The sequence below is a fragment of the Ranitomeya imitator genome, chromosome 9, assembly GCF_032444005.1.
Source record: "Ranitomeya imitator isolate aRanImi1 chromosome 9, aRanImi1.pri, whole genome shotgun sequence".
Taxonomy (NCBI): Eukaryota; Metazoa; Chordata; class Amphibia; order Anura; family Dendrobatidae; genus Ranitomeya; species Ranitomeya imitator.
In genome coordinates this window covers 50,281,900-50,292,206 of record NC_091290.1, presented here as the reverse complement: position 1 = coordinate 50,292,206, position 10,307 = coordinate 50,281,900, and positions in this window count along the sequence as shown.

The following is a 10,307-nucleotide window of genomic DNA, read 5'->3' as shown; positions in this document are numbered from 1 at the left end:
TGCTCCCAGCCACGTGTATGGCCTTTCTCATTTCACTTGTGCTGAACAAGGCCGTGCACATCTAGGCGGACTGTGGCCAGGAGTATGCATGTCATATACTTGCGACCACTCTGTGTTGCTTTCGGTAGCGGAGAATCCTCACTGTGCGTGTTGTGAGGATTCACGAGACTGCAGTCACTTTGACCATAGTGATAGATCTGACCAACATACTGATGGTGGCGGAGGACCCTGTCCAAACATTGCACCTGAACACACTATAGTTACACCATTGCCAGCCAAGGAATTTCACATTGCCGTGGTCCAGCTGCAACCCCCTTTTAAATAACTGCATAAGATAATAATCTTTATTTTTTATATAGCACACATTATGATCACTGTCCCCGATGGGGCACACAATCTAAATTCCCTATCAGTATGTCTTTGGAATGTGGGAGGAAACCGGAGAACCCGGAGAGAACATACAAACTCCTTGCAGATGTTGTCCAAGGTGGGATGTGAACCCAGGACTCCAGCGCTGCATGGCTGCTGTGCTATCCACTGAGCCCATGAGATGAGAGATTATTACAGGGATGGGTCAGGACATTATTACAGGGGCCCATAGATCTGTACAACATATCGCTGGGAACCCCTGTCCACATTTTGCACCTGGACCAAAAGGACTATAGTTATGCCATTACTGGCCAACGAGCTTCACATTGCCCTGATCCAGCTACAACGTGGACACTAGCAAGGGGCCATAAAAATGGGCATTCTGGGTTAATATACTGCCTTTATGTACAGGTAGCATATCATAGCTAAAGGTCAGTACCAGGGTTGCCAACTCTTTTTTTTTTGTCCTAAACGTGGGAAATTCTTTTATCTTTACGGATTGCCAAGGAATTTTTGGATAGTTGGCAGCTCTGGTCTGTATTCCCAGCAGACATACTGGCACGATTAATGTACACTTTGGCTACTGTAAATGCCTAAAGAATACACTGAACACATAGTACAAATTTGGTCTTTTCTTGAGGAGAGCGTCCTCCGGCCTCACCTTGCCCCTTTGTGCAGTGACGTACAGGCTGCCTGGTTTACATGCATACAATGCAGCCTGGCAATCACTGCTGTATATACGCTAGATGGACTCAAAGTGATCATTTCTCTTTACATCTGAAAATCAGCAACATGTTTCACTTGCTCTCAAAGAAGTAGAAGAGTTCAACCATTCATCAAAACTGACTTTGCACGAGGCAATTCCTTTATACCCTGAAATTGTTAGAGATGTTGTCCATGTAGTTACTGCTTTGCCACCAAACCAAATTAGTGTAGAGAGGTTGTTCTCCAGCCTTAAAATAATTAGGTCAGATTTGAGGCCATCTACGAAGGAGGATCTGATGGAGGCGATACTATTTCTCAGAACAAATTCATAGATTGAACAAATATTATTCAGCAAGTTTTTGTTGAAAACTTTTTTTCTTACACACTGCAGAATGTATAATAAATTGTAAATATGAAAAAGTTTTTTGTTCTAAAGTTGTATTCCAATAAATATATTTTATGTTCTCACTAAATGGCTTGATTATTGTATCATAATAATGATTACAAGCCTGATGTTACCATTTTACCACAGTAAATTTGTCGTTTAAACATGAGCCATGTATGAGGGAGTCGGAGTCGTTGTCATGGAAATTGAGGAGTTGGGAGTCGGAGACTTAGCCTACCGACTCCACAGCCCTGTAGACAGGTATGGACTGGGGCTGAAGTTCAGTCCTGGCATTTGAAATCACACAGGCCCATGTTGTCCCAGTCCCCATGAACTAGATGGCATATATTACTAATTTTACCCTGGATGGAGGAAAGGAAGATTTTCTACAAGACCAATATGTCGAACTAGATGGTGGCCCGATTCTAACACATCGGGTATTCTAGAATATGCATGTCCATGTAGTATATTGCCCAGCTACGTAGGATATTGCCCAGCCACATAATATATTGCCCAGCCATGTAGTATATTGCACAGCCCACGTAGTATATTGCACAGCCCACATAGTATATTGCACAGCCCACGTAGTATATTGCACAGCCCACATAGTATATTGCACAGCCCACGTATATTGCACAGCCACGTAGTATATTGCCCAGCCACGTAGTATGTTGTACAGCCCACGTAGTATATTGCACAGCCCACGTAGTATATTGCACAGCCATGTAGTATATTGCCCAGCCACGTAGTATATTGCTCAGCCATATAGTATATTGAACAGCCCACGTAGTATATTGCACAGCCCACGTAGTTTATTGCACAGCCCACGTAGTATATTGCACAGCCATGTAGTATATTGCCCAGCCACATAGTATATTGCACAGCCAACGTAGTATATTGCACAGCCCACGTAGTATATTGCACAGCCATGTAGTATATTACCCAGCAATGTAGTAACTGAAACGGGGGCACCACAAAAGGACCAGGGATCCAACCAGGTCTATATGATACTGAACCATAAAAAGCAAGACAAGAGATAGACCAAACACGGGGATCACCCAAGGCAATGGATTGAGTATAAAAAATATGCAATCTTTATTGAAACAACACTTATGGACACACAAAAAACCACATAGAGCACACAAGTAAAAACATTAAAAATGGTCACACATAGGACCTATATACATAAACAAGCGGCCCACAATAGAGCCCTCCCCCTTGTACGATACCTCCCAAAAACTCTCTACAATAGTTTGTTGATAACATATAAAGTGTGGGATGTCTGCATGAACAGCACTAAAAAGATATCAAGTAAAAATACCCATATCACAGGACAACATATTTATCCAATACGAGCTGTACACCAGAAAACAAATAACTTATATCTGCAGGCTGACTTATGATATAAAAAACAGATGTATGTGGCAAAGCCTGATAGCAATATCACAAAATAATAAGAAACTATACCAAAAGCATACACAGTGGATAAAGTAAGTTCTGAACCACAAATGTAACAGATAAATCTGCTTACTTGAGGTGTAACAATATAATGGGACAAAATTAGTTATATAGTGGTTCCACTAAACCGGTCTGCCATATAGTAAGACCTAAATCATAAGTTGCCGCAGCCTCCTATGGTGAGGCACAAGGAGAACCTGCTGAGAAATAAGGATAACTGTAGCCAAATAGCAAAAAACTGGTGAGCAAACCCATGTGCTGTTCAAGCCCCGTACACAGCCAGGGGGGTATCGACAGGAGGAGCAGAGACCCGACGCGTGTCGCCACTGCAGTCGCCACAGCAGTGGCGACACGCGTCGGGTCTCTGCTCCTCCTGTCGATACCCCCCTGGCTGTGTACGGGGCTTGAACAGCACATGGGTTTGCTCACCAGTTTTTTGCTATTTGGCTACAGTTATCCTTATTTCTCAGCAGGTTCTCCTTGCGCCTCACCATAGGAGGCTGCGGCAACTTATGATTTAGGTCTTACTATATGGCAGACCGGTTTAGTGGAACCACTATATAACTAATTTTGTCCCATTATATTGTTACACCTCAAGTAAGCAGATTTATCTGTTACATTTGTGGTTCAGAACTTACTTTATCCACTGTGTATGCTTTTGGTATAGTTTCTTATTATTTTGTGATATTGCTATCAGGCTTTGCCACATACATCTGTTTTTTATATCATAAGTCAGCCTACAGATATAAGTTATTTGTTTTCTGGTGTACAGCTCGTATTGGATAAATATGTTGTCCTGTGATATGGGTATTTTTACTTGATATCTTTTTAGTGCTGTTCATGCAGACATCCCACACTTTATATGTTATCAACAAACTATTGTAGAGAGTTTTTGGGAGGTATCGTACAAGGGGGAGGGCTCTATTGTGGGCCGCTTGTTTATGTATATAGGTCCTATGTGTGACCATTTTTAATGTTTTTAATTGTGTGCTCTATGTGGTTTTTTGTGTGTCCATAAGTGTTATTTCAATAAAGATTGCATATTTTTTATACTCAATCCATTGCCTTGGGTGATCCCCGTGTTTGGTCTATCTCTTGTCTTGCTTTTTATGATATTACCCAGCAATGTAGTATATTGCACAGCCACGTAGTATATTGCCCAGCCACGCAGTATATTGCCCAGCCACGTAGTATATAGCACAGCCACGTAGTATATTGCACAGCAATGTAGTATATAGCACAGCCACAGAGTATATAGCACATCCAAAGTAGTATATACTCACCTTCCGTCCGCAGCTGTCACCACCGCATGTGCTGCTCTGTTTCCTGCTGTTGCAGCCGTCATGAATAACCGCGGCCATCATCAATGACCACGGCCGCAAATTTAGTCCCCGACTTTTGGCGGTGGTAGGCCTAACAACGTCCATGGTCCCGGCTGCCTCTGCCTTCCTCACGGTGACTCTGCCCTCTTTGCAGCGCTTCTGGCCGGGCCTGTACTGGCTGGCCTTGACCCGCGGCCCCTAATTTAGTCCCCGGCTTTTTGCCAGGGTAGGCCCAACAGTGCCCATGGTCCTGGCCGGCTCCGCCCTCCTCATGTCGACTCCGCCTCCTTTACAGTGCTTCTGGCCGGGCCTGTATGGAGTGGGCGGGGAATCGCTCTGCATACTTCCTGGCCTCCCTTGCCCTTTTGTCTACACCCACTGGCTGACCGTGACCAATGAATATCTGGGACAGACAGAAACACAGACGGAAGTACCCCTTAGACAATTATATAGTAGATGATAGATGTGGCCTGCTGGGGTAAGTGACTGAGTCAGCAACTTTGTGCTCCATCATAACTCTTAACAATATAGCTATCGTGAGACCTGCAAGTGAAGAAAAATAACTTTTATTATACTCACCCAGGGGGTAACGGTCTTTTCTGGGTCCGGCGCCTGCCATCTTTCTTGCAATGCCGCCCTCCTGCTCCTTTATCGCTCCCCGGCATCGGCGCTCCTGCGCAGATGTACTTCTTTGTCCTGTTTAGGGCAGAGTAACGTACTGCAGTGCGCAGGTTTTGGGCCTCTCTGACCTTTCCCAGCGCCTGCACACTGCAGTACTTTACTCTGCCCTAAACAGGGCAGAAAAGTACACCTGCGCAGGAGACCAATCCACATTCCGGAAACTGTTCATGTAGGAATGCTTTATGCTGTGAAGATACAAGATGTGCAGCATCTGAAACAATGGATATGCAGCACCCCAGGTAACCGGTTGCTGCAGTGAGGTTGTTTTAACTTCAGGGAAGGTAATGTCATTCTCAGAGGCAATGGAGTTCTCCTAACCAGGTAAGGCACACACATACAACACATTCTGAATCCGGGCCAGGAGGGGGAGCTCTGCACCCAGATTCAGGGGAGCTTCCCTAGACTTGATGTATCCTGACCTGGAGGGGGAGCTTGTTAGTTGTTCAGAACGAGTTGGTCCTGGGAGACCAAGCAGAGCAGAGGTCTAGGAGAGATGCAGGGCAGAAAGAGAGGCCTGGCAGCCACGAGAGAGCTGCAGCCTCTGAAAAGATTGAGAGAACCTGAAGGGTTGTTGTATGTGGAGTAGCCAGAAGGGAAGGAGCACAGGAAAGGAACAGAGCTCAGAGAGGACTGTGGAAAGACACCCTCAGAGTTGAAGTGCAATAGCTGGGAACCGGGAGCCCGAGGCCTTTGTGGGACTCTAGGACACAGAGCAGAACCAGAGGGCACGACACTACACGTTACCTTCCTGCACCACGCCTGAGATGCAGCAGCACCTGAGGAGCCCGGAGCATGTTAGAGTCCCTGTAAAAAGGCTCAAGCTGCCCGTCATGTAGGTACCTGTCCCAGGACAGGGGGGAAACTGGAGGACCCTGTAGGAAGCTTCAGGCAGCAGGGACCTCACCCTGAAAGGCGCTAGTTGGAAAGGCTCATGGACCTCTACTGGTACAGGAGAACTCTCAATTGCCTCTGAGCCGGCTGGACCGCCATCCTCCGTGCCTGGTACCCGGGACTGTGGCCTGTCACCCACAAGTAAGCCAGGTAAAGACTTACAACCTGTCTCCTCCATTTATTCACCGGCTTTATCATCTACGCCACTCACCATAGGACCCCTGGGGACCCCGCTTCACCTGTGGGAAGTGTAAGATTAGGGCTGCCGCAACATCGCCCAGGGGACCCCTCTAATGCAGTGTCTGTCCCCCTATTGACCGAACCCCACAGGTGGCGCCACGACAAACTTTGAACATTTAACCCCCTTTAACGTTGATGCCCCGGGCCATGGACCAGGTCACAGCCACCGTGACACCCCCCTTGCGACTGGACCCAGTACCGAGTACCCCACTGCCCTGGTGGGGTCAAGAGTGGGAGAAGAGGGTTGCATTGACAATCCAACACAATGGGCAGCATTTTGAACACATTTTATAAGTGGTCATAAACTTGTAAATAACTCATGAAAGAATAAAGTTACGTTAAAACCATGCACACCATTGTTTTTCTTGTGAAATTCTCAATAAGTTTGATGTGTCGCATGACCCTCTTCCCATTGAAAAAAAAGTTGTATCCAAAATGTCTAACTTCAAAATGGCCGCCATGGTGTTATTGCTAGCGGAACGCACCGAGTAAATAGATGAAGTTATTGGTGCGTTCGCAGCCAGGGGTCCACCATGCAGGAGGAACCTGCTGCTAGCAAATGGCACTATATGACGGTATAAGCGAACTCTGTTACTTCACAGAGTCGCCGACAAAAGAAAGCACTGTGCCGTGTTAGACTCACAGGAGTACACAGCTAACTGCTGAGCTGATAGCAGTCAGTGGTCTTGCACACACACATACTCCTCACCGGAGATGCCAGTATTCTAGGGCTTATTTCAGCCGGGACCCTGAATACATACACACAAAACTCCTCACCGGAGGTGCCGGTATTCTAGGGGCTTATTTCAGCCAGGGACCTAAATACATACACACAAGACCACACTGGTGCAAAGCGCATAGCATAGATTGATACTAGCATATGGCCGTGCGGGCATGCAAACCTTTTATAGCTCCAGCAACTACAGGACCTTCCCAGAAGGACCAATGGGAGGCTGCCACAGAACTTGAGCAACTTTAGGACCTTTCTAGAGGACCAATGGGAGTTGCTGCAGTACCTGAGCATGTGACCCTTGATCTCCAATGAGAGATCTTACCCTGGGCAAGCTCAGAAGGGGAAAAGTAGGACTTAGTCCCAAAGATGTCTGCTCGCCGCTGACCTGTACTGGCTACAATGGCAGAAGCTAGAAAGGCAGCAGTAACCCTTTGCACAGTGTCAGACTAAGCGAGATGCTGGGACCGACGCCTCCACCGAGCAGGCTCCACTGCGGCAGGAGAAGAATAGGAGACCGCAGTGGGGATGGTTTGAAATTCCCCCTGTGCAGAGGCGTGAACTCGACCCCTAACACATGGTCATCACCCATTTTGAAAAGTTTTCCCCATCCCATATACTAATGTGCCACAAACAGAAAGCTGATATCACCAACCATTCCCATTTTATTTAGGTGTATCCATATAAATGGCCCACCCTGTAGAATGCTGTAGATAAGCCCTGAAAGGCAGTAGCCACATCTTATAGCGGCAAAATCTGCTGACAGCTTCCCTTAAACATTTTAGGCTTGTTTCATACTTGCATCGGTATGCGGCCGTTGCTAAGTGTCGGCGCGACGTACCGACGGACGTTGTGGAATTTCGGCACAACGTGGGCAGCGGATGCAGTTTTTCAACGCATCCGCTGCCCATTCTAAAGTCCCGGGGAGGAGGGGGCGGAGTTCCGGCCACGCATGCGCGGTAGGAAATGGCGGATGCGACATATGAAAAAACGTTCCCTTGAACGTTTTTCGTGATGACGGTCCGCCAAAACACAACGCATCCAGTGCACGATGGATGCGACGTACAGCCATACGTCGTGATCCGTCAGCAATACAAGTCTATGGGAAAAAAAACACATCCTGTGGGTACATTTGCAGGATGCGTTTTTTCCCAAAGCGACGCATTGTGATGGACACCAAACGATGCAAGTGTGAAAGAAGCCTTACTGTTGCAAGGAGTGCTGGTAAATCTAGATAGATGACATCAGACAGAAATGAAGTTACTTGCTTCTATTCCCATTTAGGTCTTAATTAGTGTTGAGCATTCTGATACTGCAAATATCGTGTATCGGACGATATTTGCTGTATCGGAATTCCGATACCGAGTTCCGATATTTTTGCGATATCGGAAATCGGAATCGGCGTGTGCGGTGCGTATGGTTCCCAGGGTCACAGTCACGTGAGCGGTCAGGTGACCGGTCACCTGACCGCGACGTCATCGATGGTCCTTCACTCTCTGCATTCTTAGGGACGGAGGCAGACACTCACAGCGGTGACAGCCAGGGTTCGTCGGAGGGATGAGTATATCCATATTTTTTTTTTTATTCTTTATTTTTTACATGAATATGGATCCCAGGGCCTGAAGGAGAGTTTCCTCTCCTTCAGACCCTGGGAACCTTCCAGGATCACTTCCGATATTTGTGTCCCATTGACTTGCATTGGTATCGGGTATCGTTATCGGCGATATCCGATATTTTTTGGATATCGGCCGATACCATCCGATACCGATACCTTTGAATATCGGAAGGTATCGCTCAACGCGAGTCTTAATACAAAGAAGTATAGCTGGCTGTTGGGAACAGATAGAAATGTATTTCAGTAGCAGCCATTCTCTGGTTAATTATTACAAAATGACCTTGAAAACCAGACGGCTCCCATAACCAAATCATACCAGTTATTATCATGATGTTCTCTGTAATTCAGTCCTGCATGCAGTCTGTGCATATACAGCATCTAAAGGGAACAAAGGAGAAGCACTCTGCATAATGAAATTAGATACGTGTGTCCCTAATGGAAACTGACATCATGTACATATATTTAGATCTAATCCTACCTTCCCTACATGTGTTCAGTACAATACTAACTCATTAAAGGGAACCTGTCACCAGGTTTGGCAGATACGAGATTCGGCCATCACCTTTCAGCGCTTATATACAGCATTCTATAATGCTGTATATCTGTCCCCAACCTGACCTGCAGGAGAAGAAAAAAAAACTTTTATTATACTCACCTGCAGGGCGGTCAGGTCCAAGTGGTGTCGCACTTCTTGGTCCAGCGCCTCCCCGGCATCGCGCTACTGCACAGGCACACTTCTCTACCCTCTTGAGGGCAGAGCAAAGTACTGTAGTGCGCAGGTGCCAGAAAAGATCAAAGACTCCCGGCGCATGTGCACTGCAGTACTTTGCTCTGCCCTCGACAAGGCAGAGAAGTACGCCGCTGTGCCGAGGAGACTGTGTGGATGATGGAGGGACGTGACATCCACAAGAAGCAAGCAGGACGACGGGGATCATAAGAAGATGGGAGGCGCTGGACCAAAAAGAGCAACACCCCTTCGGACCGGACCGCCCCGCAGGTGAGTATAATAAAAGTTATTTTTCTTCTTACAGGTTGAGTTGGGAGCAGATATCCACCATTATAGAATGCTGTATATCAGCCCTGATAGGTGATGGCCATATCTCTTATTGGCCAAACCTTAATTATAGATGAATATATTTGCACCTCTCAAATTACATTGGACTTTATGCTGTCATGGCGCCCAGGGGATTCTGTGTATGTGAGCATGAAGGACATGTTGTAACGTCATGACTCCGTTGACCTCCCGCACGCTTGCGCAGAACACTCATGGGCGCCATAACAGCAAGAAGTCGGTCCAGTATGAGAGGCCTGAAGACTCCAACACAAGCTGTGAGGACCAGGTGGATCACGAGGACTAAAGGAGGGACTGAAAAAGTGATCGGAGAGTGAGCAAAAGTACTTTTTTTAAAAAATGTTAAATATTATGTTTCTGTAGAGACCCCAGAACTTGATAAGGGTATGTGCACACAAAAAGTATTTATTGCTCTCATTTCTGCAGCAAATAGTGAAGTGTTGGCAGAAAAAACGCAGCATTTTTGCATGTAGTGTTTGTGTTTTCTGTATGCATTTTTCCCTGGTCATTAGAATGGAGGAACAATACTCCAAAAACGCTGAAAGAATTGTCAGGATGCAGATTCACCACCTCTTCAAATCTGCAAAGAAAAAAATAAGCAACATCTTCATGAGATTACAGAAACGTCATTCACTTTACAGTAAAATGTTGTATTTTTCATGGCATAAAATGTGATGTGTGCACATATCCTACTTGTAATCTTCCACTTTTTTTTTTTTTTTTTTTAATTCAAATCAGTCACTAGTCCTACTTCACAATGTACAGGGTGGGCAATTTATTTGGATACACCTGGGTGGGCCATTTATAAAGATACATCCAAAATGGCCGACTACAAAATG